Source organism: Sesamum indicum, linkage group LG7 (assembly GCF_000512975.1).
Source record: "Sesamum indicum cultivar Zhongzhi No. 13 linkage group LG7, S_indicum_v1.0, whole genome shotgun sequence".
Lineage (NCBI taxonomy): Eukaryota > Viridiplantae > Streptophyta > Magnoliopsida > Lamiales > Pedaliaceae > Sesamum > Sesamum indicum.
Genome location: NC_026151.1, coordinates 1,464,545 through 1,488,402, shown reverse-complemented (window position 1 = coordinate 1,488,402; position 23,858 = coordinate 1,464,545).

Below are 23,858 nucleotides of genomic sequence, written 5' to 3'. Positions count from 1 at the left end.
AGCCACCACATCACCATTAAGTCTGAATGTACATTCAAATTGAGACTAGCCACCTGTCACCCATAACTGGAAACTAGTGTCGCCATACCTTCCAGAATCAACTCTCTATTGACTTGCATCAATAACATTTCTTTAATCCTTATTCAGTTACTAAAGAGTAATTTTGACTCCTATGCAATGCCTTATCGATACACTCCCGATATCCATGGTTGTGCTCAAAGCACATACAACATTCAACCTAGTGCATCAGACCACATACCCATGTTGTCAACGGCAAAAGACATAAAGGATGTCTAACATCTTTCTAAGCTCCTCATCAACCCTCGAGGACTGAGTCTTGGATGGCTTAACCCTATGATAAGGAATGGAATCCAATTCCTTCATGGAAAATTGCTTGAATAATGTTCATGCTTCAGTGTTTCCCAACATCTTCACATCATTCCAAATGAGTAAGACGTTCACACCTAAAATACTAGGAACACAACTAAGCTCCCACTGACCTTCTAAGTCATTCTCGACCTGAGTCATACCCTGCCTGACCTTTCTACACGAATATTCTAGATACAGGAAGTTTCAAACTTAGTTTGTACTCCATGTCGAATCTCATGGCTCTAAGCCATTCATCCAACCTGATATCCTACATCGCTTCTCCTTATGTCTTCGAATCATAATCCAATTGACTAGTCAAACTCAGAAACCTGTACCTATTAGGTAACTAAGGAATTCTAGTCATCCCTCAGCAGGTTGGAATATAGTGAGTTGGTGGAAGAATCCGATTATAAATGATGTTTGCTACATTTGACTGAGGTGTCTCTTCACTTGATTCCTCAAGGAGCTACTCCTCACGTCAGTGAAAGATCAATCGAACCAAGTCCAACAAGGTTCGATCCCTCCCTTATCAGAGACACCATTCAATTGTTGCATTGTGAGGAAGAACTCCAACGAGTGAGAATTTCATTCTGGTAAGATTTTTCAACAACTCCCACTAAATTGCTAAATGGTTCCCAAAATCGCCAATCCAATTGGCAGTTTTGAAAACCATTTAACAATTTTTATTAATGTGATATTATCTTGATGAATGTAGTGAGCATTCATCTATGGCATCGTGTGTTTGTTGTGCTTACTATTTACGTTGAAAGGTGTTTTAACGTTATAACAAATGCCCACAGACCAATTGAACAACCCATGTAGTTGGGCTGCGCAATGGATAATAGCTATGAAACCAACTTCTGAGGGTTGGTCTGAAACGTTCAGTGTCGAGGACCTCGAGACTGGGCATCGAGAGTCCTATAGAGACTTGCACTAAGTACTGCATTCATTGGATGAGTGCCGTGTTTCATGGGCGACAAACATGGAATGTCTATGCGATTTTAGTGGATTAGTTGACAAGGTTGCTAGTTGATTGAACTGACTCGTGGGAACGTCATATGGAAGCCTTGGAACCTTGGTCGGTATGACTTGAATTCTCGACTCCGATAGTATAGGATTAGTCCTTGGACTTGAGGAATCATGGCAATCGCATGCATACGATGGCGATATCTTGCATCTGGCGAGAGATGACTATGTCTTCGATATGGTCATTATAAGTCTTTTCTAATGTAGTCGGATTATGTATTGGGGATGGTGGATTTCAAGATAGAATCCATCCCCTATCAGTATATGATGAATATATCTCCTATGCGCTGGTTTAGACTCTCTAAGTCTATGGCCATAGTAATTGGTCGAATAGAAAATGGTTTCCTTTTTCGATCAATAGAGTAACGCGTCTCAAGTATTTAGCATAGTTGCCTAGTCCAGGATGGGAAACGACGCCCAATTCTATGCCTTAGACTAAGGCCGGGAGATGGTCGACGGAAGGACCATACTATATGGAACTCGAGAGCCTAAATATTCACTCCAACATTTACCTAGTCTCTAGTCGTTGCTAGACGGCCACTAATGGTGATGGGCGTTTCCTCTTAATGGTTAATTAGAAATAATTTAATTAATTATTTGTGTTAGACATAATGCTCTAGTCTAGATGAAGGTGAACCTAAAGAACCACACATAAATCACTATGGAATTAGTGGAATTAATTCGAGAAGAAACAAATTAATTTAATTCGATTAAATTAATTCAAAGAGAATATATTTAAATGATTGGATCATTTATTTAATAATCCATTTGATGGATGGCTCAAGAATTAATTAATTAGATTATTTAATTTTGGATTTAACACCTTTAAATTAATTGGATTAATTTAATTGGTTTGGCTTAATTAATTGATTGGATTAATTAATTAGAGTTTGGGCTTAGAATTATTTAATTGGATTAAATAAATCTTTGGACTTAGTTGGGCTAAATTTAATTTAATTAATTATTATCTAATGGACTTTGGTTGGACTTGATTTAATTTGATTAAATCGAGCCCGGTGCATATTTGAAGTCCAAGCCCATTTGAGGATGATTGGGGCAAGTTAAGGAGGAATTGAAGCTCCTCACCATGATGAAGATAATGGAGTGGTTATTTTCATCATGGTTGAAGGTTATGTGCATGTGTGTGTATAGATTGTCTTGGAGGCAAACTTGATGGTTATTGATTTTGAATTCAATTGTATGTAATATACAAAAACTACACACATATCATGCATAACCAATAACCTTAGCCACGAAATTTTGCTCCCTTTTTCTCTCCAAAAATGTTCTCCTTTTGTTCTATATTGAATTGGATTAACTTTAGAATATAAAACATTCCAAAACCACTAATCAATAGTGTTTGTTTGGAGTTGTTATTTCTTCTAGTAAGAACTATATCTCTTCCTTAGTGTGGTGTGGACAAATTAGAGAGATTCTAATTTGGATGCTAAAGTGAACGAAAGATCGTAAAGGGAACAATGCACATTGCTGCTCAACTATAGAAACAAAAGGTAAGGTTTTAATTTTGTTTCTATGTTTTTATTTCATCCTCTAGGCACTTGTCTAGCATTGTTATTTGTTTATTATTATACTTTTGACACACACCAAACGACAGGGAATTTCAAAGGGCACACCCCTTTGAACACTTTTAAATAATTTTTAATTTCATGTTTCCGCCGCGTTGCCGAGCCATACCGATTCTTTCATTAATCCCGAACGTCAAACGTTCTTTAGGTAAGGACTCCTTTCGCAAGTCCGATCGAAGTGGCTTCTTATGACATAAGCTAGGTTCAAAAATCAAGGGCAATCCTTTGATTTTCGAAGCAAATTTAATTGATTGTGTTCCATCAAATAAATCTAAAAAATAGAACTGGAAAATGGATCTAAAACGTGCATTCTAAACACAAAGAAGAAACAATAAGTAGATCATAGTATATTGAGTTTGAGTTAAGACTTGGTCTTTTAGTCGTTAACCCCTCCCACTATTTCTAGAAAATCCCACTACTATCAAGTGGGCTTTTGAGAAATCCTTTCTTAGTGGGCTTGAAATCCAAAAGAATAATTTACCATGCCTGCTTTTACGATTCAAATGGAAAACGCCTTGTGGGAGGAAACTCATGACATTCTCATTCCATGAGATTCCCAATATATTTTGCCTCACTTTTTCATAGAATCTCAAGGACTCCAACCGAATCATGCAACTCGATGTTAAGCCCAACCCATCAATCAAATCACACCTAAATTGTCACCCCCCACGACCCATGCGACAGGAAAACAATGAGTGTGTTCTTTGTTCATAACAATAGTATAGCTTTCCCTGTATTCCAAATATGCCACGACTCTAAAGACCACATTTGGATAGCGGTAGTATCTTCATGATATTGTTATGGATGGAAGGCCTGGCCAGATCGAAATGCTAGTTCGATCCAAGTCCATTATGTGCTTAATATTTAATTAGCTTTGGGCTCAATGCAACAACCAAATCTCACCTCAACTGTCGCCCCCCACGACTCGTAAGATAGGAAAACAGTGAGCATGTTTCTTTGTTCACAATAATGGTATAGTTTGCCTCTAGTCCAAACATGCCACGACTCGTGAGACCACACTTGGATAGTGACAGCTTCCCACCACATTATTGTGGATGGAAACTTTTGGACAAATCAAAGCATTTTAATCCAAGTCCATTTTGGGCCCTAGCACTTTAACTTCGTCCAACCAAGTGAGAGTTAATTTCGAGTTGTTGATCGAGACCTAAACACATTATTGTTTGCATGCACAAATGTCAAATATATAAATGCATTTAAAAAAAAGTATTAAATGCATCGCATATAAAATAATTAAAGATACTCCTGTGGAATAATCACGAGCCCAACCTGTGCAACCCACAGCCCGCAATGAGTCTGTGGTCAGTCTAAGGTGGCCCTATGCTATTACAAAAGTAATTTACCCATCAATATGTAGACGGGCTTTGTAACTTCTCCATGGGCTTGCTTTAAAATAAAAAACCTCACCAAAATTCCTATACTACTCTCATTATATTTAAAAAGAAATCCTAATCAGAATTCGGGGTCAGTACAAAAGGAGGGAGATAGCAAACCTTATTATTCCAAGGCTAAAACCGAGACAGAGAGAGAAGATAGCATTCCAACCATAAACATAAACATACAAGAGGTCGTGGGCTTCGTGATCATCCATCCATACATTTCATAATATACATCCCACGTAATATTACAATCTAAGATATCTAATATCACAAAATAAACTATACGAAAAAAATACAAGTTCGCAATTTGCAATTAAAGGATGATAAAAAATATGTGCATCCAGTGCACATAATAAATCCAATTAATTATGCAATCAATTTTTAACAAAATCCAATTTTATCCAAAATAAATTAAAATCAGCATAATTAACAATGAAAAAAAAATTCCAGAAAATTAAAATTTCGAAAAACAGTGAAAAATGGCCCAACCGTCGACCGTCGGCCTTGCAGCACGTGCTTTCATCGTACCTGGCGCACGACCTGCCTTCTGCGTGGCCCAAGCTATGCGCTAGCTTCCCTGCCTGCGTGCGTGCTGAAGGATTGCGTGGTACAACCCAGGAACGCACTAGCGGAAGGATAAAACATAACGCACAATAACGAAAAATATATGCGAGAATTAATCAAATCTAAGGGGTGTACCCTTGGAGTACCCGAGCATTCAATGTACAAAAATAAAAACATACATGGGGCTGATGTAAAAAGTATCAAAATCAAAAAACACAAGGGTGAAAAAAATGATACCTTTTGTTTTTCACGGTCGCTTAAAATATATTTCATTTGAGGTTCCAACATAGCAGCCCTCTAATTTGTCCACAGCATACAGGAGTTGGAATCTCTACGTTCTCTTTGTTAGAAGAGAATGAGAGAAAAAATACACCAAGTGCATTGAGAGAGAGGGGCGACCGAATGGCTAGGAAGAGTGGAGGGATTTTTTTTCTATTGTGTAATTGTAGTTATAATTATTTCATAAATAATTATGTTACACATATGTATACCTTGTTTGATAATTAAAAATATTTCTAAATACATTCTATTATCTACATATTTTTCTTTATTCCAAATAAAGAGTTCCCCAAAATGGCTAGAATTGCACCTTCCAAAAATACAATTTGCTATCCATTTATTTCCTTCCATGGATTTTTCCATAGGATCAAAATTAGTGGGCTTGGCCAATTTTTACCTTTAAAAATCACAAGCGCAATGATTTTTTTTTATCTAAACTCAATTTAATGAAAATCTAATTTGATTGAGCTCAATTTGTATTTAATCTAATTAAATACATAAGCCCAAATTATCCTTAATATTAATAAGATCCAACTTATTAAATTATAAGGACAAGTCCAAATATAAGTTAATGTTATTAATTTATTCTTAGGCCATTTTCGATCCATTGGATCTCTCTCTCTTTTCAAGTAATTCAATTACTTGTGAAATTAATTCCAAATTAATTTTTTGTTCCTTTTCGGTGATTTATATGTGACTCTTTAGGTTCAACTTTCAGCTAGACTTGGGCTAGTCTCTAAGACTATTATTAATTAAATCCTATTTAATTCATAAATCTTGATTATCCCTTAATCAAGAAAGCCCGTCACCATGGGTGGCCATCTAGCAACAGTCCATGGCATTAGAGATTAGGTGAATTACCGTGTGAACATTTAGGCTCTCGAGTCCATACGGGTATTGTCCTTCCGTCTATCGTCTCCTGGCCTTGGTCTAGAGCATGGAATTAGGTGTCGGGTCCCATGCTAGACTAGGCTTCTATGCTTAATAGTTGAGATCGCGTTACACCAAGTTTCTCGACATAGGAAACAACTTTTTCTATTCGATTAACAACTGTGGCCATAGTTTTATATACCGTTAACACATCTTCAAGTGTGTGGGAGATACCTCTATCGTGTACTGAAAGGGGATGGATCCTCTTTTTGGAACTCACCGTCCTCGCTACATACTCCAACTACACTGGATAAGGCTTAAGATGATCGTGTTTGTGACACAGTCACCTCTCTCGCACAAACCCAAGCCAGTCATCGTATGCATGTGACTATCGTGATTCCTCAAATCTGAGGAGTACCCCCGTACTATCAGAGCTGGGAACTCAAGTCATACCAAACAAGCCTCTAAGGCTTCCACACAACGATCCTCGCAAATCAGTTCAGTTAGTTGACCCCTTATCAACTAATCCACTCGTCCAACGTCTGTCGCCGATGAATCGCATCATTCATCTAATGAATGCTATACTCAATGCAAGTCTCAGTAGGACTCTCGATGCCCAGTGTCGAGGTCCTTGACTTATATTTCAGACCAACCCTCAGACGTTGGTTTCATAACCGCCATTCAATGTGCAGCCCAACTACATGGGTTATTAAGTGGTCTGTGGGCATCTGTTTGCCCAGTGTTTGATGTAATTTGATAAGCACAATAGATACATGCACCGTAAATGAAGATATACCATATCCCTCAGGATAATATTTCTTAAATAAAAATTTCTTGAATGGTTCTCAAAATCGTCAATCTAATTGATTTTTTTGGTTGCCTATTCCAACACAATGAGCTTGGATCGTTGTTTCAAACTTGGGCTGATGCACACTAATTATTAAGAAACAAGACTTGCAAAACAACAAGTTAGAACTCTGATGCCTAAGTTTGTACTAGATCTAAGAAGCGATAATCGAGAAAAAAAAATATAATAAGAGATTGAAATATAAAGATCGAATCATGCTAGAAAATACGTTTATCCTGCAAAAGAATGGTCAAGTGAGTGTTAATAAGAATGCTTGAAGTCTAGAAGGTGTTCCCTACCTGGGGACCAAACCTGTAATTATAAAGGGATGCCCCATTACAAATGCGGTCTGTAGATCTTCCTTGATTTTCGGAGGAAGAGGATAAAGGAGGTTTAGATAAACCAATCCTGCCTTAATCTTCTGTTATGGTCGTTTTTCACTACTTATCTTCAAGTTGGGGGAGACCCTCCATTAGTGAGGACTCTTGACTGCCAAGGAGTCCAAGACTCTAGGGAGACCTCCCCTGAAATGTGTCTTCCGAATAGGTGGGGAGGCGCACATGGATATCCAAGTGTATGCCACGTGGGGACGACTGGGTGTGACCTTGGGCCAATCATCCTTATTAGGCCATACTTCTAGGTTGAATTCAGGGACACCTTGGACTCCTACCCTCCTTCATGGGCCATTAAGCCTTCTGGGCCGTTGGCGTTCAGGTACTGGTCATCCTTGATGCTTTTTATACTTCTTGAGCTGAGCTTTATTTGGGCTATACACATAATTCAATCCCCCCCTCCCACTCTAAGGAGGAGGGGTGTCCAACAACTCCTTCTTAGAGTAGGAGAGTCTTAGTGTCTGAGGGGGTACTTCCTTCGTTGTTTTGGACGAGCCAGTTGTCCCAGGTGCCTCCCATCTTTGCTCTTCTCCAGCTTCCTATTTCCTTTTTGAAATATCGGGCTTTAAGCCCTGTGCTGTGTCAGTAGTGATGCGGTTGGCTAGGGCTACTCCTATCCATCATAATTATTGCCTCATAGGGGGCATATGATAACCGCCCCCTCTCATGCGCCTACTATTCCAAGTAACCGCCCAATTAGGGACGGTTATAGAGGAACGTGAATTTAACTCCTCCCCATGTCCCCATTCCATCTTGATTCTTGGTTTTTTCAATCTGATGTGATCATGACCATATTTAATCCTTTGTTTTGGCAGTGAGTATTATGTCTAGCAAATTAATGCGTGGGGGGTCGGGGGGGGGGGGGGAGGGGGTGTCGTGTAACAAGGACCCCTCTTTCAAGATCTCCTAAAGGGACCCCACCCACCAGCGAATCCAAAGGTAAGAGACCTGCTTCGCCTACATCAAGAGCCACGCCCAGGGCATCCTCCAAAAAGGCCAAGATGAATTCTCTAGGCACTCCTCCGACCAGCTCTGCCAGGTCTCCAGCCACACCTCCTCCTTTTCATGATGAGGGAAGTATTCCCTCAAACCTTTCGCGCTTCTTCAAATGGGTTATATATGAAAGAAATCAGACATGTGGCTAAAGGATGAAACAAAAGTATAGAAATAAAACATGAAACTTTACCATTTATTTCTATAGATGAGCAGCAATGTGCGTTGTTCCCCTGTTCGTTCCTCTTCCATTCATTTTAGGATTCAAAATAGAATCCCTCTATTTTGTACACACCACACTATGGAATAGATATAGTTCCTTTTCTATTGCTTGATAGAACAAAGAATAAGAAGGAAAAACAACTGCAAACAAAACACTATTGTTTAGTGTTTTTGGATAGTTTTATGTTATAACTTGAATGAAATTCAATATTAAACAAAAAAAAAAGAAAAGGAGAATATTTTGAAAGAGAAAATAAGAGCAAATTTCACGGCTTGTTGGTTAGCCCTATAGGATCATGTGTGTAGTTTTGTATATTCCATACAATTAAATTCAAAATTCAATAACTACCAAGTTTGTGTTCAAGGCAACCTATATACGCACATGCATATAACCTTCAACCAAGATGAAATAACCACTCCATAATATTCATCATGGTGAGAAGTTTCTACTCCCTCTTAACTTGCTCCAACCTCCTTCAAATGAGCTTGGACTTCAATTATGCATCGGGCTTGATATAATCAAATTAAATAAACTCCAATCAAAGTCCATTGAACAATAATTAATTAATTAATTTTAGCCCAACAAAGTCCAAAGATTCATTTAATCTAATTAAATAAATCTAAGCCCAAATACTAATTAATTGATCCAATCAATTACTTAAACCAAACATAATAAATTGATGCAATTAATTTAAAGGTGTTAAGCCCAAAAATTAAATAATCCTATTAATTAATTTTTGAGCCATTCATCAAATAAATTATAAAATAAATGATCCGATCATTTATATATTCTACTTGAATTAATTTAATCTAATTAAATTAATTCATTTCTTCTCGAATTAATTCCACCAATTCCATAGTGATTTATGTTTTGACTCTTTAGGTTCACCCTCAACTAAACTTGGGCATTGTGTCCAACATAAATAATTAATTAAATCTAATTTAATTAATTATTTTAATTAAACATTAATAAAAAATGCCCGTGGCCGTCTAGCAACGGTCAATAGCACTAGAGACTTGGTGAATGTTGGCATGAACATTTAGGCTCTCAAGTTCCATACAGGTATGGTCCTTCTGTCGACCATCTCCCAGCCTTAGTCTAGGGCATGGAATCGGGTGTTGGTTCTCATTCTAGACCAAACAACTATGCTGAATACTTGAAATGCATTTACTCTATTAATAGAAACAATTTCCTATTCGACCAATCGCTACGAAAATAGACTTAGAGAGCTCATAAAAGATATATCTATCATATACTGATAGGGGACAGATTCTATAATAAAATCTATTGTCCTTACTACTTACTTCGACTACACTAGACAAGGCTTATAATGACCAGATCGAAGACACAGTCATTTCTCGTCAGATCCAAGATATAGCCATCATATGCTTGCGACCTCCATGATTCCTTAAGTCCAAGGACTAATTTTGTATTATCGAAGCCGAGAATTCAAGTCATACAGAACAAGCCTCCAAGGTTTCCATATGACCATTCCCGCTAGTTAGTTCAATTAGTTAACACCCTTGTCAACTAATGCACTAAAATTGCATAGACATCCCACGTCTGTCGCTGATGAAACACAACACTCATCCAATGAATGCAATACTTAGTGAAAGTCCCCATAGGAATCTCGATGCCTAGTCTTGAGGTCCTAAACTCTAAACGTTTCAAACCAACCCTCAGAAGTTTGTTTCATAGCTTCCATCCAATGCGCGACCCAACTACATGGGTTACTCAATTGGTTTATGGGTATTTGTTGTGATGTTAAAATACCGTTCAACCAAAATAGTAAGCACAACAAACACATGGTGCCATAGATTAATGCTTACTATATTCATCAAGATAATAGCGGATTGGACGGAGGTCATGAAATCAACTATTCAAGGTTGGGTTTGAAATGTTTCAAGTCGAGTACCTCGAGACTGGACATCGAGAGTTCTACTGAGACTTCCATTAAGAGTCACATTCATTTAATGAGTCTCGTGTTCAATCGGCGACAGACGTGGGATGTTTATGAGATCTTAATAGGCCGATTGGCTAGGAGTGGAATCAATTGAACTGACTTGCGGGGATTATCATATGGAAGCCTTCGAGGCTTGGTCGGTATGACTTGAGTCCCCGGCTCCGATAGTATGGGAGTAATCCTCAGACTTGAGAAATCACGACACTCACATGCATGCGATGACTGTATCTTATATTTGTACGGAGGTGACCGTGTCTCAAATATGGTCATCATAAGCATTCTCTAGTGCAGTCAAAGTATGTAGCGAGGACAGTGAGTTCCTAGAATAGGATCCGTCCCTTGTCAAAACGTGATAGAGGTATCTCTTCTGCACTTGGAGATACGTCTACGCTCTATAAAGCTGTGGTCACAGTCATTGGACGAATAGAAAGAAGAGGTTCCTATGTCGAGCAATTTGGCGTAACGCGATTTCAAGTATTAAGCATATACGTCTAGTCCAGGATGGGAACCGACACCCAATTCCATGTCCTAGATTAAGGTCAAGAGACGGTAGACGGAAGGACCGTACCCGTATGGACTTGGGAGCCTAAAAGTTGCTAGATGGCCACCCATGATAATGGGCTTTCTTGATTAAGGGTTGATCGAAAATTATTAATTAAATTGAATTTAATAATAATAGATGACTATTTTTCAATGTTCTTTTGGTTTTAAGATAATATTATTGATAGTGATTTATGTTTTTCTTATTGCCTTTTCTTTATATTTATTTTATGTATAACTACATTTACTAATTTTTCTTATAGATTTTCCCTTAATATTTAAAAAAAACTATAACTCAATTTACCAAAAAAGAAAATGCAATTTGACACAAAGTAAAAATGAATTTAAACTAATTAATCTGTTTTAATCAAGATGCACAAACCAATGTAAATTCTTAAAATACTAATTCAGTTGATCACTCTCCTTCATTAAATCGTTTGTTTATTTTTGTTAATTATTTTCTCCTACTTTCATTAATCCAATACGTTTTTCCGTGTTCTGCATTTTGGTGTTTTAGTAGGGTATTTGTTTCTCATTTGTTTCCGTGTTATGCTTTTGTTGTGATAAAATAAAATACAGGGTAAATTGCATAATACCCCATATATTTTGGTGAAATACCGAGAAATCACCTAATTTTAATTTTATAGGCAAAAAACCTTTTGTATTTTATAAAATACAACAAAAACCCTTCTCCATTAGAAACTAACGAAGAGTGTCTGACGCTCGTCTATTGTGCAAGTACGCTTCATTTTTTGGCCTTTTCTGGAGTTACTTTAAGTGTATAGTGTCTATTTTGTCGCCTTGTTTCATATTTAAATATATCTTAAATTTATTTATTTATTAAATATATTTGATTAATTTAAATTATTTATTGAACCAAACATATTATAATAAATTATATTTATTTATGAAACATATTAATTTAAATATAAAAACACCTAAAAAGTATATAAATATTTTTAAAATTAAAAATTTAAATTTAAAAAACACAATTCAAATTTAATATACTAAAATTCACTTTCCAAATTAAAAATTTATATACAATATAAAAGTCATTTATAATAGTTATATTGTTGGAATATCTCCTGATGACGCTAGTTCGAGCTCTACTGCAGCCATACTCCTCCATCAATGCACTGAAGACACTTTAGGTGCTGCTAGTGTTGAAGATGATCTATTAGATCACAGATAGATTAAACGTAGCTCAAAGTCGTGTTTTTTAGCTTATTACGTTTTCTCTTGATTTATTTACACTTTCTTTTTAATAATTTAATTGCGCCATGATTCTTCCACGTCGTGTAAGTGGGCACTTGCTGATTTGTTGATTCTTTGGCGGTGGTTTGTTAATTTAAACAGCCTTCGTCCTCTTGGATAGCTAACAGAAGAGGAATGAAACTCATGGCGGATTTTCTGACTTTCTCTGTTTCATTGTGTAATTTTTTGCTCTGTTGTTGAACTTGATTCTTCACATGGTATCAGAGCCTTCAGCTTGAAGGTCTCTTGATACTTGTATTTGCCTTTAACGCACAAAATTATTGTAATTGCGAAAGAAAATTATGGCAGATTCATCGGCAATGGAGGCGGAACAATACGAGAAGGAAGTCCTCTATCTGCATCCTTTTGATAACTCTAGCCTTGTGCTGGCTTTTTCGTCTTTGAACGCTTCTAATTACTTGACGTGGAGCAGAGCCGTTTACGTTGCTCTAGGTTGCAAGATGAAGCTTGCGTTTATCGACGGAACCTTTCGTCGTCCTCCAGCAGGTTTTTCTCTATTTGAACAGTGGAGGAGAGCAGACCTTATGGTCACTTCGGGTCTCTGGAATACGATCTCGAAGGACATCGTGGAGGCTTTCATGTATGTGAGTTCATCCTGAGAATTATGGCTAGAGATTCAAGCACGATACGGTCACAGTAGTGCTCCCATGATCTACTAAATACAGAGAGAAATATCATCCATTTCGCAAGGTAACATGACGTTGCTTAATGAAGGTGAAAAAACCCTGGAATGAACTGCTTTTTCTAGTTCCGTCACTGAAATGCACATGTGGTGGTTGCACATGTGGAGTGAACAAGGCCATTGGTGAGATGTTCTCCTCAACGCAACTTATGCAGTTCCTCATGGGGCTTCACGAAAGCTTCGACAAAGTAAAAAGCCAACTGCTTATGATGGATCCGTTACCCGATCTAGAAAAAGCTTTTTCCATGATTTTTGCAGTGGAACAACAGCGCAATGTGCAGACTCAAATCGCTAAAGTATCCTTAAGAGACAACAAGAATGAAGGGAATTATAAACAGACACAAAGATGTAGAACAACCATTGACAAATGATCTATGTTGTGTACACACTTCCACAAATCAGGACATTTGAGAGAGACTTGTTTCCAACTTCATGGAACACCGGAATGGTACAAATCGCTAAACGATAAGAAGAAACAGATTGGGGGAAATTATAATTTTACTGGCAATTTGAAAGCAGCAGAAACTAGCACTTGTAATGTCTCAATAGTGAAAACAGATCTGAGAATGGAAGTTGCTGATTTATTGGCTGAATTGTTAAAGCTGGTAAAGAGCAAGGAAACACCTTCAAATCCTATCTCCAACTTCGCAAACTACGTTCATACAGAAGAGAAATTCACACGTAACTCAGAGAGCGTATAACAGATATATCCATCATATACTGATAGGGGACAGATTCTATATTGAAATGTACCGTCCTTACTACTTACTCTGACTACATTGGACAAGGCTTATAACAACTATATCGAATACACAGTCATTTCTCGCCAGATCCAAGATATAGCCATCATATACATTAGACCGTCATGATTTCTTAAGTCCAAGGACTAATTTTGTATTATCGAAGCCAAAATTTCAAGTCACACAGACCAAGCCTACAAAGCTTCCATATGACTATTCCCACTAGTTAGTTCAATCAGTTAACAACCTTGTCAACTAATCCACTAAAATTGCATAGACATCCCATGTCTGTCGCCGATGAAACGCAACACTCATCCAATGAATGCAATACTTAGTGCAAGTCCCCATAGGACTCTCGATGCCTAGTTTTGAGGAATTCAACTCTAAACGTTTCAAACCAACCCTCAGAAGTTTGTTTCATAGCTTCCATCCAATGCGCGACCAACCTACATAGTTTACTCAATTGGTTTGTGGGATTTGTTGTGATGTTAACACACTGTTCAACAAAAATAGTAAGCACAACAAACACATGGTACCATAGATTAGTGCTTACTATATTCATCAAGATAACGGTCATGAAACCAACTGTTCAAGATTGGGTTTGAAATATTTCAAGCCGAGGACCTCGAGACTGGGCATTGAGAGTCCTACTGAGACTTGCATTAAGAGTCACATTCATTTAATGAGTCCCGTGTTCTATCGGCGACAGACGTGGGATGTTTATGAGACCTTAATGGGCCGATTGGTTAGGTGTCGAATCAACTGAACTGACTCGCAGGGATTATCATATGGAAGCCTTCGAGGCTTGGTCGGTATGACTTGAGTCCCCGGCTCCAATCGTATGGGAGTAGTCCTAAGACTTGAGGAATCACGGCATTCACATGCATGCGATGACTGTATCTTATATTTGTACGAAGGTGACAGTGTCTCAAATATGGTCATCATAAGCATTCTCTAGTACAGTCAAAGTATGTAGCGAGGATAGTGAGTTCCAAGAATAGGATCCATCCCTTGTCAAAATGTGATAGAGGTATCTCTTATGCACTTGGAGATACGTCTACACTTTATAAAGCTGTGGCCACGATCATTCGACGAATAGAAAGAAGAGGTTCCTATGTCGAGCAATTTGGCGTAACGCGATTTCAAGTATTAAGCATATACGCCTAGTCCAGGATGGGAACCGACACCCAATTCCACGCCCTAGATTAAGGTCAGGAGAATGTAGACGGAAGGACCGTACCCGTATGGACTTGGGAGCCTAAAAGTTGCTAGACGGCCACCCATGATAACGGGCTTTCTTGATTAAGGGTTGATCGAGAATTATTTATTAAATTGGATTTAATAATAATAGATGGCTATGTTTCAATGTTGTTTTGATTTTAAGATAATATTATTGATAGTGATTTATGTTTTTCTTATTGTCTTTTCTTTATATTTTTTTTATGTATATACATTTACTAATTTTTCTTATAGATTTTTCCTTAATATTTAAAAAAAACTATAGCTAAATTTACCAAAAAAGAAAATGCAATTTGCAACAAAGTAAAAATGAATTTAAACTAATTAATCTATTTTAATCAAGATGCACAAACTAATGTAAATTCTTAAAATACTAATTCAGTTGATCACTCTTCTTCATTAAATCTTTTCTTTGTTTATTTTTGTTAATTATTTTCTCCGACTTTTATTAATCATGATGATGCTAGTTCGAGCTCTACTGCAGCCATACTCCTCCATCAATGCACTGAAGAAACTGCAGGTGCTGCTGGTGCTGAAGATGATCTGTTAGATCAAGGATAGATTAAACGTAGCTCAAAGTCGTGTTTTATCTTATTACGTTTTCTCTTGATTTATTTATACTTTCTTTTCAGTCATTTATTCGCGCCATGATTGGTCCACGTCGTGTAACTAGGCACTTGCTGACTGGTTGATTCTTTGGCGGTGTTTTGTTAATTTAAACAACCTTTGTCCTCATGGAAAGTTCTATGTAACAGAATTAACAGAAGAGGAATGAAACTCATGGCCGATTCTCTGACTTTCTCTGTTTCATTGTGTAATTTTGCTTTGTTATTGAACTTGATTCTTCACATGGTATCAGAGCCTTCATCTTGAAGGTCTCTTGATACTTGTATTTGCCTTTAATGCACAAAATTGCTGTAATTGCGAAAGAAAATTATGGCAGATTCGTCGGCAATGGAGGCGGAACAATACGAGAAGCAAGTCCTCTATCTGCATCCTTTTGATAACTCTAGCTTTGTGCTGGCTTCTTCGTCATTGAACGGTTCTAATTACTTGACGTGGAGCAGAGCCGTTTACGTTGGTCTAGGTTGCAAGATGAAGCTTGCGTTTATCGACGGAACCTCTCCTCGTCCTCCAGCAGGTTCTTCTCTGTTTGAACAATGGAGGAGAGCAGACCTTATGGTCACTTCGTATCTCTGGAATACGATCTCGAAGGACATCGTGGAGGCTTTCATGTACGTGGTTCATCCTGAGAATTATGGCTAGAGATTCAAGCACGACACGGTCGCAGTAGTGCTCTATGATCTACTAAATACAGAGAGAGTTCTAATTACTTGACGTGGAGCAGAGCCGTTTACGTTGCTCTAGGTTGCAAGATGAAGCTTGCGTTTATCGACGGAACCTTTCCTCGTCCTCCAGCAGGTTCTTCTCTGTTTGAACAATGGAGGAGAGCAGACCTTATGGTCACTTCGTATCTCTGGAATACGATCTCGAAGGACATCGTGGAGGCTTTCATGTACGTCGTTCATCCTGAGAATTATGGCTAGAGATTCAAGCACGATACGGTCACAGTAGTGCTCCTATGATCTACTAAATACAAAGAGAAATATCATCCATTTCGCAAGGTGACATGACGTTGACTAGCTACTTAATGAAGGTGTAGAAACTCTGGAATGAACTGCTTTGTCGAGCTCCGTCACCGAAATGCACAAGTGGTGGTTGCACATGTGGAGTGAACAAGGCCATTGGTGAGATGTTCTCCTCAACGCAACTTATGCAGTTCCTCATGGGCTTCACGAAAGCTTCGATAAAGAAAGAAGCCAACTGCTTATGATGGATCCGTTATCCGATCTAGAGAAAGCTTTCTCCATGATTTTTGTGGTGGAACAACCGCACAATGTGCAAACTCAAATCGCTAAAGTATCCTTAAGAGACAACAAGAAGGAAGGGAATTATAGACAGACACAAAGACGTAAAACATCCATTGACAAATGATCTGTGCTGTGTACACACTTCCACAAATCAGGACATTTGAGAGAGACTTGTTTCCAACTTCATGGAACACCAGAATGGTAATTATAATTTTACTGGTAATTTGAAAGCAGCAGAAACTAGCACTTGTAATGTCTCAACAATGAAAACTGATTCGAGAATCAAAGTTGCTGATTTATTGGCTGAATTGTTAAAGCTGGTAAAGAACAAGGAAACACCTTCAGATCCTATCTCTAACTTCGCAAAATACGTTCATAGAGAAGAGCAATTCGCAGATAACTCATTTGATTCAAGCGTGCTCAATGTTGGTGATTGGATAATTGATACGGGAGCGACAAGTCATGTGTGTGGTCATTTGTCGTGTTTTGACACATATTCTGCTCCTTCACACAAACACTTTATTCATTTTCCTGATGGAACGAAGAAGCAGGTCGCTTACACTGGAATAGTGAGAATATCAGATAAGTTGACGCTTAATTCAGTGTTTTATGTTACAGATTTTTCTGTCAACCTTTTGTCCGTAAGTCATACATGTTGTGGGGGTTCCTACACTTTTTCTTTCAACAAGTTTGGTTGCACTTTGTAGGACCAAGTAACTAGAGACTTTTTCTTTCAACAAGTTTGGTTGCACTTTGTAGGACCAAGTAACTAGAGCAATAGTGGCACAAGGAACACTGAAGAAGATCTGTATATTGTGCATTGCGTTGTTTTCAAGCCGTTGGTTACTTCCATTGTGGCTGTTCCTAATTCCTGTACTGTCGTTGTCGATTGTAATGACTCGTTGTGGCATAGAAGGCTCGGACATGCCTTTATGACAGCAATTAAACACATTCCGGAGTGTAATATTTCAAAAGAATCTTTGGAATTGAAGTGTGATATCTATCCAAAGGCCAAACAGTGCAGAATTTCTTTTAAACCAAGTGAATCACACACTGAGGCACTTTTCGATTTGGTTCACTTAGACGTTTGGGGACCGTATAAAACACCTAGTACGACAGGGTGTCACTATGTTTTGACAATTTTGGATGATTTTAGCAGATCATTATGGACTTATCTCATCAAATATAAGGATCAAGTAACCACTACACTTCACAATTTCTCCATTATGGTTGAGACACAATTTGGGGTCAAGATAAAAGTACTAAGGTACGACAATGGGTCTGAGTTTGTGAACTTGAATTGTCAGAATTTGTGTCAACGGTTAGGAATCATACATCAAACTTCTTGCGTTTACACTCCCCAACAAAATGGGAGGGCAGAAAGCAAGCACAGACACTTGCTAAACGTTGCTAGAGCGCTTTTCTTCCAGGCATCACTCCCACTTAAATTTTGGGGAAATTATATATTAGCTGCTATGTACATTGTCAATAGAACTCCTACGCATATCTTGGGATGGATCACTCCTTACCAAGCCTTGAATGGACATCCCCCCACATACACTCATCTTAAGACATTTGGATGTCTATGCTTTGCAACGAATCTCAATCCACACAAGTCGAAATTCCACAAAAGAGCTCACAAGTCTATTTTTCTTGGTTACTCGATGACGCAAAAAGGTTATAAGCTCAATATCCTTTTCACATCTATGGATGTGATTTTTTATGAACTTATATTTCCCCTTGCTCAAGGCCAATCGACAGAATGCTTTGAATGTCCACTTCCCACTCCTCCTGTAGACACTGATGACAACAACACTGAATCACTCACTGTGCCTTCACCTTCACATGTCGCTAGCCCTGAGACTGCACCTATTTTTCAGCACAATGATGTCGTTACTAGCTCACAGCAACCTACTTGAAGATTGACTAGAGTGAGCCAAATACCCCTGTGGCTTAACGATTTTGTATGTCAACAAAATTCATCAACTCTGCACTGTAATTCTGATGACAACAACACTGAATCACTCACTGTGCCTTCACCTTCACATGTCGCTAGCCCTGAGACTGCACCTATTTTTCAGCACAATGATGTCGTTACTAGCTCACAGCAACCTACTTGAAGATTGACTAGAGTGAGCCAAATACCCCTGTGGCTTAACGATTTTGTATGTCAACAAAATTCATCAACTCTGCACTGTAATTCTACTACATACTCTTCTTTTATGGCGTCTATTTCAGCGGTAAAGGAACCTCGCTCTTTTGTGGAGGCTTTCTAATCTCCAGAATGGAGAGCAGCCATGGACGCAGAGATTCGGGCATTGGAGACTAATCACACTTGGAACCTTACACCGTTACCAGCTGGAAAGCGAGCTATCGGATGCAAGTGGATCTTCAAGGTAAAATTACGAACTGATGGTAGTGTAGAACGATACAAGGCGCGCCTTGCTGTTAAAGGATATAATTAGATTGAAGGGATCGATTACACAGAAAGCTTTTTCCCTGTGGCGAAGACAGTGACAGTACGCCTCTTTCTCACGCTTGCTGCTGCTAATGGTTGGGTTCTCCATCAACTTGACGTAAATAATGCGTTTCTATTGTCGTTTATTTTATTAACTACATCGAACGCTAAGAAACTGCAAGGGTACACCCCCTTAGAACTATGAATTATTTCATTTTTATTTTAATTTATATTTATTATCGCCGCTTTTGCTTGCGCACTCCCGAGCTGAACCACTCGCACCTCGCGGTACCTTTTCATCGATCTCATGTAATATTATTTAGTATAGAAAATGAGTATTCCCTATTGGCATTTCCTTTGTTGTGCTCGTTATATATATGTTTGTATTTCTTTTAGACATCACAAAAAAGCTCACAGACCACTTTGACAATCGTGCAAGAGTTGGTTTGCTCATTAGGTGGCGGTCATGAAATCAACTGCCAAGAGTTGGGTCTCAAATGTTCGAAGTCAAGGACCTCGAGAATGGGCACCAAGTGTCCTATGGAGACTTGCATTAAGAGTCGTATTCATTTGATGAGTGTCACGTTTCATCAGCGGCAGACGTGAGACGTTTATGCGATCTTAGTGGGCCGGTTGGTTAGGTGTCAAATCGACTAAACAGATTCACACGGTCGTCATATGGATGTCTTGGAGGCTTGGTTGGTATGATTCGAATCCCCGACTCCGATAGTATGGGAGTAGTTCTCGGACTTGAGGAATCACAACAGTCACATGCATACATGGACTGTATCTTGGATTTGTGCAAGAGGTGATCGTGTCTCAAACATGGTCATCATAAGCCTTGTCCAGTGCAGTCAAAGCATGTAGCGAGGATGGTGAGTTTCAAGAACAGGCTCCGTCCCCTGTCAATACATGATAGAAGTATCCCCTATGCACTTGGACGCGATCTCAAGTATTAAACATAGATGCCCTAGACCAGGATGTGAGCTGACACCCAATTCCATATCCTAGACTAAGGCCGGGAGACGGTAGTCGGAAGGATCGTATCCGTATGGACTCGAGAGCGTAAAAGTTCACATGGATATTAGCCAAGTCTCTAGTGTCATGGACAGTTGCTAGATGACCACCCATGGTGTCGGGGTTTCTTGAGCAAGGGTTGATCGAGAATTGTTAATTAAATTTGATTTAATTAATAATAGTGTTTGACACTAGTCGAAGTTTAGTTGAAAGGTGAATCTAAAGATTCACACACCAATCACCGAGAAGGGATGAGAAATTAATTGGGAATTAATTCCATAAATAATTGGATTACTTACAAGTGAGATAAATTCATTGGACGGAGGAGCCCAAGGATAAATTAATAGGATTGATTTATATTGGGCTTGCCATTATTATTTAATAAGTTGGACTTATTAATTAATAAAGACTTATCGGGTCATGTACTTAATTGGATTAAATATATGATGGACTTAATTTGGTGGATTTTAATTAAATTAGATTTAATTAAAATTAGTTGGGCCTTGTATTTTTATTCCAATAAAATCGACCAAGCACCGCCTAATTAAACACATTGGATTATTCAAGGAACGGAAATAATTTACTAGCAATTCTCACTCTTGGAAAGTGTTATGTTGGTCATTCTTTATTTTGAATAAAGAATATATTGCCTTATGGATAATGAAATGAATCTAGACACATTGTAGTATCTCCATACAAGGTATATATATACATATATTCTAGTTAGTTATTTGGAATAACTAATTATTACACAACACAATAAAAAAAGTACTCCTACCCGTAGAACTCCCTAATCGACCGCCCCTCTCTGTCTACACACTTCGTGTGTTTTCTCCCTTATTCACTTTTAGCAAAGGAAATTAATCCCTATATTCTGGTATGGTGTGGGCTTGTCTTTAGAGGACTTCTATGTTGGAGTCTTGTGTGAACAAATCAACAAAAGGAGGTTCAAAGGAAATCAAATAAGAGGTAATTCTTGATTTATATTTCTTGCGCTCCTCGGTTTTAATTTCACTATAAGCCCCAATTTTTATATTTTATTTTATTAACTACATCGAACACTCGAAAACTCCAAGGGTACACCCTTTACAATCATGGTGTTATTATATTCGATTTTGAATTTATGAATTTTAATTACCGCTTTCGCTTGTGCGTTCTCGGGACGACCCACTCGCTTGCTCCCTTCACTATGGTGACTGACAATATTGCTAACACACATAACGCAGTGGAAGTTATCCCAAAAGCAAGATCATATGCAGGAGTTCTTGGAGAGTTTGAATTTGAATAGGTGCACCGGCCGAGGAAACACAATGATATGGCCGATGCTTTAAGCCAAAAACTGATTGAGAAATATGTTACTGCCTTGATAGTGGTGGAGTCTGATTTTCTTGATGAGATTCATGAGAGTTCCCAAAAGGATGCAGGTTATAAAAAGTTAATTGAACAGGTGAAAGATGGCCAAGTTTGTAAAGCTTAACCGTAGGCTGCTGTATGCTAAAGGTGGGATAGTTTTTGGGCTGACTGGTGCATTGAGTAGATGCTTATTGAGGAGACCCACGATCGTTAATGGGTTGGACATCTCGGTATTGAAAGATTGTTGGCATTAATATTTTGGCAATATTATTGTCCAAGGATGGAGGAGGATGTCAAAGCTTAAGCGAGGACTTGTTTAGTGTGTTAGTTAGATAAGGTGGAAATGAAGAAGGAAGCCGAACTAATGTAGCCATTTCCGGACAAACCGTGGCAATCTATTTCCATGGATTATACTTTTTATTTTCCTAAAGTTAACGATATGGCTTCTATATTTATTGTTGTTGATCATTTTTCCAGGTAAGCAATTTTATTACTAGCCACATGCTTGCCTCGTTAAGACAACTGTTGAATTATTTTTTAAAAACGTGACTAAGTACTTTGGTCTTCCCGACATTGTGAGTAACAGGGTCACTAGATTTATTGGAGGGTTCTAGACAGCTTTGTTCAATATAATGAGCACAGAGTTCAAGTTTTTCACTACTACCATTCCTAATCCGATGGTCAGATACAGAGGGTGAATGCAGTGTTAGAGGACTATTTGAGATATTATATGTCTGCGAGCAAGTGAGATTAGGTTGAGTTGTTGGACGTTGCCTGATTCTGTTACGATTTGCATACATCGTCTGGGACGGGTATGAGCCCTTTTGAACTGGCATGTGGGCAACAATCTATTACGCCCCATGAGGTCATTGTTCAGAAGATGGGGGACAAGTGCCCTGCTGCCTATCGGTTTGTAAGGTCCAAGCAGCAACTGTTGGATCAAACGAATGATAGTTTGGCAAAGGAACAACATAGGATGACAAAGTATGCTGATATGCAAAGACGACACGTGGAATTCAGTTTTGAGGATCATGTCTGCTGAAGCTTACCCCGCAGATTTCGATGAAAATCAGCCTCAAGTCTGTGCATCATGGTCTGATTCCAAAATACGGCGGCCCCCTTGAGGTGCTGAACAAGGTGGGTTCATTAGCCTATAGACTGAAGTTGCATGATAGGTTTAAGATTCATCCAACTTTTTATGTTAGCTTTCTAAAGAAGTTCCATGAAGATCTAGTAGACATGGCGAGACAGCAGACTCAACGTGCCTGTAATGACTAGGGAGGAATTCGAGAAAAAGTGCTGAAAATTCTTGATCATAGAACGATGGACCAAAGTAGAACAATAGACGAACAAATTATATGGTTCATTAGATGGGTGAATGTGATGCTGATGCTACTTGGCAACGTGATGTTACTTTGTGGTAGTTTGAGGAAAAGATTTATGAATATTGGGAAGCAAACGGAGGAGTTGCACTCGACGAGCGCGTCAGGCTCTTCCCGTGGGGGGTTTGCAAACCCCTTTGTGCAACATCTGGTGTTAGTGCGACAAGCATGCGCATCAGTGTTCCTAGCGTTGTTGGCATGGTGCAGCACCATGTTTGTAATCAATAGGCAACATGTGTCCGTAGGTTGGTGAGGTTGCTAGGCTTTGGCGTGCACATCATGTGGGCATTGTGCGAACGGTTGCGGGCATTGGACCAACGATGTCCGGACGGACGATGGGCCATACGTGCAGGCAGTACCACATGCGTACTTTTATGGGATGCTACGCAGACAAGCAGGATGGCTGTGTTGAGTTGGCTTGATGCCGCACTACAGGCAGTGAAGGATCTTGTGGTACAACTTGGAAAAACACAACCGGTAGCGGTAGAGCATAAACGCATAATAGTTAAAATTAAAGCGTAAGACAATGAATCCAAGGGGTGTGCCCTTGGAGTTCCCCGGCATTCGATGTATAGAAGAATAAAATAAACATGCACCAGGCTGAGGCAAATATGCATAAATCGAAAAGCAATATAAAAAAATAAAAATAAGATACCTTTTCATTTTTGTAGCGTTCGGTGGAAAAATTGTTCGCTTGAGGCTCCAACACAGGGCCCCTAATTTGTCCACAACACCGGAATCGGAATCTCAATGCTCTTTGCTAGAAGAGAACAAGAGAAAAAATTGCTCCAA